This window comes from Mytilus edulis, chromosome 9 (assembly GCF_963676685.1).
Source record: "Mytilus edulis chromosome 9, xbMytEdul2.2, whole genome shotgun sequence".
NCBI lineage: Eukaryota > Metazoa > Mollusca > Bivalvia > Mytilida > Mytilidae > Mytilus > Mytilus edulis.
The window spans coordinates 31,008,205-31,015,792 of record NC_092352.1 but is presented as its reverse complement, the minus strand read 5'-3'; positions in this window follow the sequence as shown (position 1 = coordinate 31,015,792).

Sequence of the window (7,588 nt, the reverse complement as noted above, 5' to 3'; positions counted from 1 at the left end):
AAAAAAAAGTTTAAACCACTGTCTTTTCTGCTGTTTTTTCTTTTAGTTTAAACATATTTATTTATAGTGGATTGGGAAACAAGTTATTACAACTTATATTAATCCGTTTCAACTTTGAAGGTGCGAGTGCTTCCTTGTGAGCCTTAGCCTGCTCTTTTCGAAATCTAAAAGGGTGACTTTTATGTGCAAGTTGAAGAGATATTGCTATCTCTTAATAAAACACGGGTCAGTCATTTATCGCCCCCTTCCGACGGACTATCATTGTTTCACAAGACAATCGTACTCGCAAATGGTGTCAAGGGCTTATTCTTTTATCCGCTTTTGATAATTTCCGAATAAAAATGTTATTAGTTGAATCAATTTTTTTATCGCCTGTATTAAATGTTAAAAGAATCAACAGTTGAAAGCAAATTCAAAATTAACCACAATAAAATTAATTTAATCAAATTTGCCAATTTCATAAACAAAAAGAAATTTAATTTCAACTATGAACAAAAAAACAGATGGGCGCAGATAATTTTAACGCGAAACTACTAGGGGACATTTTAGCGCAGACATTAGAGCCCATTTTAGCGCAGGATTAATCCGTTCAGCATTATTTTCGATAGCCAATTTTAGCGAAAACTTTTCTAGTTGATTTATACTAAAACCACGAGCATTAATTTATGCTGGTTTAATATTAAAGTTGTATGTATATATATGTTCACTTTGGTTCATCATGGAAATAAAAGTAATTCTATAGTTGTCACTCAGCTATTTACGTTTTTCTTGATACTATCATTAAACAAACAACAACATATATAACAATACAATGTATAGGCGAATGTGCACCACAACCTAGACAAGATAAAGAGAAAAATCAGTTCCTACTGCAACTTTATCAACAGTATTGTACTGATTGTGTATGGGTTTTCTCTTCCAGATCTCGCGCATGGGTCTTTGTTTTTTTTATAATAAAAAGTGTGCTAACAAAATAAATATTAAAACAAATATATAAAGAAAAATGCAAGGAAAACTTAAGGATGTTTCATTTATCCTTGTATGTGCCCATCGAAGTTAATAAAGAAGCATGCCAGCATTTTTTATCCTTGCATGTTCATATGTCCCTAGAAACACACTATCCATTCTTTCTGATTTGAAAATGTGCAATATAAATTGAACCTTTTTCTATTATAATCGTTCGTTCTAAGACACCAGGTCCCATGTACTGAATAAAGAACATTCAATTGAAACTAGTCCCCCAAACTGCCTCAAATAATAGATAAAAGGGGAGGGCGCCAATTTGGGTTACGCAATGTTTCAAACAATCTCATTATTAAAATGATTCTATTGGGTAGAGAAATTCACAATCTGTTAAATCAAATTGACAATTTGTTAATTCTAATTGATAATTTGTTATATCAAATTCATAATTTGTTATATCAAATTCATAATTTGTTATATCAAATTCATAATTTGTTATATCAAATTCATAATCTGTTATATTAAATTCATAATTCGTTATATCAAATTGGAAAAAGTTAATTAGCATGGCACGTAAAGGCTTCCGCAATTTTCGACGTTAGGCACTACATGTCAAGTTTTATAGAACGTAACGTCAAAACAAGTAAAAAAAAATGGTGTGACATTATGACTAGACAAAAGTAGTCGCTGACTGTGTCGTTAATACTTCCGACATGTGATCGAAAATGGGTGCAAAAAAATCCCTGAACAGTATATTTTAATGTTATATAGTATTTTTGTGCTATTATAATTTCAAATTTTCCCCCCTCCAAAACTGTATAATATGACTTATCATACTTGTAATAAAAATGTAAAAAACGGCGTTTTGTGACATTTTGACTAGACAAAAACAAAAAGATCGCGTTTATTTTTTTTTCAATATTTTCTCTTAAAACTTCGACACAATTTTTTCTCATACACTTAAAAAAAAGTTTTCACGTTTGAATAAAATTTCATATCGTAGAAAAGACTGCAACTGCCTATTACTTTTCATAAGACACTTAACAAATACGCCAAAACGTCAGAAAACGGCGAGTGTGACATTTCAACGGATTTAATAAAATGAACAATTAAGGACATAATTTAAACAATACTTACTAATTGAAGACATTGAAATGTGTATATTTATTGTATAATTTTGACACAGGAAGGGTGGATATGTAAATTGTGGTTTGGATCTGCAGCATTCGTTCGAATTTTGAAGAGCTCCAAAAAATATGCGAGATTTGGGTTTTGTGACAGAAATACAAATTTCAAAAAATCATTAATTCTGCCACGATCTTTTGAAATGTTGTAACACAACTTTTTATTTTTTATTCCTTATTATATACGGAATAAAAAGATATATCATTTTTGGAATAATCTATTTGAATTACCTTTAAAAATCACTCTTAACTTCACCCCTATCCATATTTTTTTTCAATTTTCGGCTTACCACAAAACAAAGTGAACTTTTCGTCCTGGTCAGACGCGTCCAGTTAACGATGACGTCATAAATAAAACATACACCATTAACACCAAAGCTTACTCTTGCTAGGAGTACAACTTTTTTTTAGTAAGTTTAAAAAATGACAAGAATAACTTCAAAGCAACGCTGATCATATGTCGCGGTGTTACTTGTCTACACGCTCAAAATCAGTGCTATTAGGGATCATTCGAGTAACAAAATGAATAATAGTATTGATTTTAAGGCATATTCCATTTCTACTTTTAATTACGCACATTTTGATATATATAGAATAACCATACATTGTCTCGAAATATCAATGTTATTTGTACGAGGCTTAGAAACAGGTAGAAAGCGAGGCTGTGCCGAGCATTTCTACCTGTTTCGAGCCGAGTACTAATAACTAATTGATATTTCGAGACAATGTATGGTTATTCTTTATATACTGCAACTCTTATAAGTGTTCTAAATGAAATATTTAGGGTAAAAACAATCATTTTTTAATTTGAAGCGGACGACGTAAAATTTCCGCGAACCTGTATGTTTTATTAACGCATTGTCAACGTCATAAACAAGGTGATATACGGTCAGTGACTGTATATCACATATGAATATACAGTCAATGCAATTTGACTGCTCAAATAGGACAGCTGCAGTATATATGCATTTATATAGTTATCAATTCCGAAACTTCTAACAAATGCAATAAAGGCGAACTGGAAAGCAAAACCCGTATTATCACCAACACCGTACGCGACGTCATAGTGAGAAGTGGTCGTTACATACAGACGTTCACCTAAATTGTCCCAGTCAATGGATGAATTTAATGTGTCAATCAATGGCCACAGCCACACTGTTTTGAATTTCATTCTAATATTAACAATTTATAAAAGAGCCACTCTAAAAAGAGTTATGAGAGACTGTAAAAACACAGATTAAAATACATTTATATTACATCTATAACATATATCAATATATCTTAGCATAAAACACCATACTATTAAAAACAATTATACAAAAGAAACCACTATATACACTTATTACGAGTATAAAAATACACTTTATCTTAAAAAGTACTTCATGGCAGATTTTGGCTGTAAAATAACAAACTCTATCATCATGAAACATAAATAAAAACTTTTCTTCATTACTTAAATTACTAGAACTACTTTCTATATTACATACACTGTTAAATACACGAAGATACATACTTAATCATTATGATAAATAATAATTATACAAAATCCTGGTAGCTTTCTATGAAAAACGGAGCAAGTCATCTTAATTGTCAATTACTTAGACATGATGATCTGATTGACCGTGTGAGGTGTATCTCAAATTAATGATGGGTCATCATTATACAGGATATTAAATGTGCGGATGGTCACATTCTTTAATCTATGACAATTTTGTTTTTATGTAGGTACATATATGCATTTCAGATATTAACTTACATTCCACCAAAGAACTTACTATCATGTTATAATATATAAGGTGAAACAATGGATCAAAATTAATAAAAAGTGTTCTATAAATTTTATAAAATAAGGAGAGGTCAATGACAAAAAAACACAACAGTGTCCGAAACCATGCAGATTTGAGCAACTATAGGCTACCGTAAGGTCTTCAATAATGAGCAAAATATTTACCCTATAGTCACATATAAAAGGCCCGACATGACAAGATATGAAACGATTCACAATATAGAAAAAAACATCCTTATTTATGACAAAACAATAAACCAAAACAAATATACCGGACAATAACGAGCGACAACCACTGAAATACAGGCTCCTGGCTTCGGATAGGCACATATACCGGTGAATGTGGCGGGGTTAAATACAACGGTATGTGTTCAACAATGCCCTGATCTTTAAGAGCGATGTTGTGCATATCCCAAGTTAGGAGCATGAAGTTCAGTTTTTTCATGTCTGTCATATTTGTTTTTTGGAAATTGTTTGTTATAGATTAGGCCGTTAGTTTTCTCAATTGAATTATTTCGTACTTTTCCTGTATCTGCCTTTTATAGCCAACCATACGGTATGAGCTTTTCTCACTGTTGAAGGTCGTACGCTTGCCCATAATTGCTTTTATCTACTTCATTTGAACTATGGTGGATAGTTGTCTCATTGACAAGCATACCACATCTCCTTATTTATATATAAACAGTATGACATTGTGCAATGCTAAAATTTAGTACTTTATATCAGCAGGATGCAGTATCATAATTTTTTTTTATAAACGAATATGAATTAACTTGATAGCCTCTAAGAATGTGTTATTCTAAGGAAAGCATATAAGTTAACGGCTCAAACACCATAACTGTAAAAAAAATTAGGATGTAATAACCTGTACTTGATGAGGTTTCTACAGACACTTTCAAAGTTCAAAATTGAATTTGAGTATCTATGAAAGGTTATCTTTTTAAGCATGTCTATCTAGATGTCTGTGTATCTAGGATTAGACTAAATATTATGAAAAAATAAACATATAGGGGGGAAAAGTTCATTCTAATATTTAATATAAAGAAACCTAGACAGAATTTCCACTTAAAATGTGCACATTTAGCTTACTGTTATGGTGGCTTAGTACCACACTTACTTGTTTAGTGCTGTGGTCCATGTATTTTGGATATAAACAAAATAAAGGTGGAAGTTTTGAACTTTTACTATCTAATTTCTCCTTTGAATATTTTTTTTTTATTTAAATTTTATATTTCTGCATTTTTGCCAATATTGTTTCTAGTTCTTGGAATCGTCAATGGTTTGCAGAATTATTTTGGTGACATTTTTAAGGAGATTTCGTTCTTGTTTAACGACAGATATAGACTATGTCTGCGTAATGTAAAAAGGTCTCTAAAATAATTATAACATCGGCCAATGGCCATCAACACCAAATTATATGCCCTTATATCATAATTTTATATAACAGTGAATGTATGTTTTATATGTGTATTAGAATGTTTTATGCTATACAAGTGGCGAAACTTTAATAACATATTGAATCTGTATGACGTTAAGCACGGTATTCGGTCTATTTTACATTTGACCATTTCTTGATGCATATGTAGTACAAAAAACAAATCAATTCTACGTTTTATTAAATAATTACTTGTCTTGATTCATCATTTGAATCGAAATTAGATAAAACCTGATTTAATTTTTTTTTTTATGAATTATTACATTATTAAGCAAAAATTCCGTGTCCATAATGCCATTTTTGTCGTGTAAGACGTAACAACAATTACTAACCATCCAAATATAAACGAAAAAAAAATACTAACTACTGAATGGAATTCGATGAAATTTATACAGGTGGGATATAATATGATTATATTCATGATGTGAAACGGTCACGATAAATATTATGTCAGTTCGCAATTTAGCGGTCATTTTCGAAATTCCATAGAGCTGTAAGATTTAAAAATTCAAGTATACAAAAATGAAAGAAACCTTTTCGATATTATAATATTTTCACATAAATTATAGAAAAGGTTCGACACCTCTACATGAAAATGTGATTTTATTGAATTTTATGAAATCATTTTTATTTCTAACATAACTTCTCTCATTTCATTTTTTTCCCAGTATTTTCCGTGTCTCCCTTAAATGTTACCATAGAGCCATTGTTCAAGATTTTTTCAGTACCATGATAATTAAGGGTATTTAAAACTTGTGATAGACAAATGAACTATGAAACAAATGATACTCCTGAAATGTGATTTAATTAAAGATTCGTTTAAGCCTTTAATGTGAAATAAACACTAAATTTTTCATCAATTTCTATCAGGTTGTCCTTGTCTCCCCAAAATGTTACCACATCCAAATTGAACGTTTTTTGCACTGAACGTCAATGTAATGCAATATATTATAATTTTGTTTTCCATTGACTGAAAGTTTAGCATTGTTGTGTTTTTAGCAGAGATCTGGCATTTAGGATATATTTTTTGGAGATATTTTTTAATAATTTCTTTTCAAAGATAATAAATCAACAAGAAAATTTGACTTCTATCAAAATTTTGTAAACCATGTGCTGGTCTTAAAGGCGTCGAAGCTTTTGATGAATAATAAATTTTCTATAATACCGAACCGAACCTTTCGACTTTGAAACCTAGTAACATGTATGTGTCTGCTAGTACGAATGTTTGTTGTATACACTAACAGTCATTTTAACGCATCCGACAAGTAGACCCATGTGAAAAATACTTATACGAATCCAAGGACTGTAGATCACTTTTTTTTAAATTTTAAATAAATTTCAAACTGCCGTTTTCATTCAAAAATCTGAGGATGAAATTGAAATTATAGATCAAGCAAAGAGAAGATATATAGTAGATGTTGCTGCCATTGACCAGAACGAGGATTATTTTTTTTATTTATAATCTTCTTGAACGACACATATATATTTGGGATGTTGATAGTACGGATAAAAAGACCCTAAATCATTCTCTAACTGTTTCTTCAAAAACTACAACTGAAGGCGTGACTATAATATTTATACTCTTTAACCCCTAAACAGCTTCGGCTGGCGATGTATATGCCCAGACTTAAATAATTGTGATGACGGAATCCTGAGCATCATAAAGGATAAGCATTTTGTAACAATTGAAATGCAGTGACAAATATTTGAAATGTATACTTTCGTTAAGTTAAGATAATGAGAAAATAAAGGTTATTTTTAAAATTGTCAAAAGTATACAACCAGTCATGAAACAGTCTATTTTTTAAAATGAGTAGCTGAACATGAAAATGCCAGCTGTATTAAAAATGGTGCAAAGCTTTGACGTTTTGTACAGAAGTCGGTGGAAAATAATTGAAAACTGCGTCGAGTAACGTTACCATTACTAAACCGAACAGTGTGCGTAACGTCTAATATATGTATCTGTATGTTTCATTTTAATACGTTATTTTGATGAATCAAGGCGAACAGCAAACTCGCGTCATCTCAAATTAACTTTCATTTCTCATTTCCAAATATGTAACTTTCATGATAACACGAACTTCCACAATAAAGTTTAGAGGGACATAAGAGAAAAACTTGAACTTGAAAAATCATGCATTCATTATCCTAGCAAAAGAATGTAATTGTAAGAATTGAATGCTCCTTTTATGATTTTTTTGGTAATTTTATAGGGTTGCG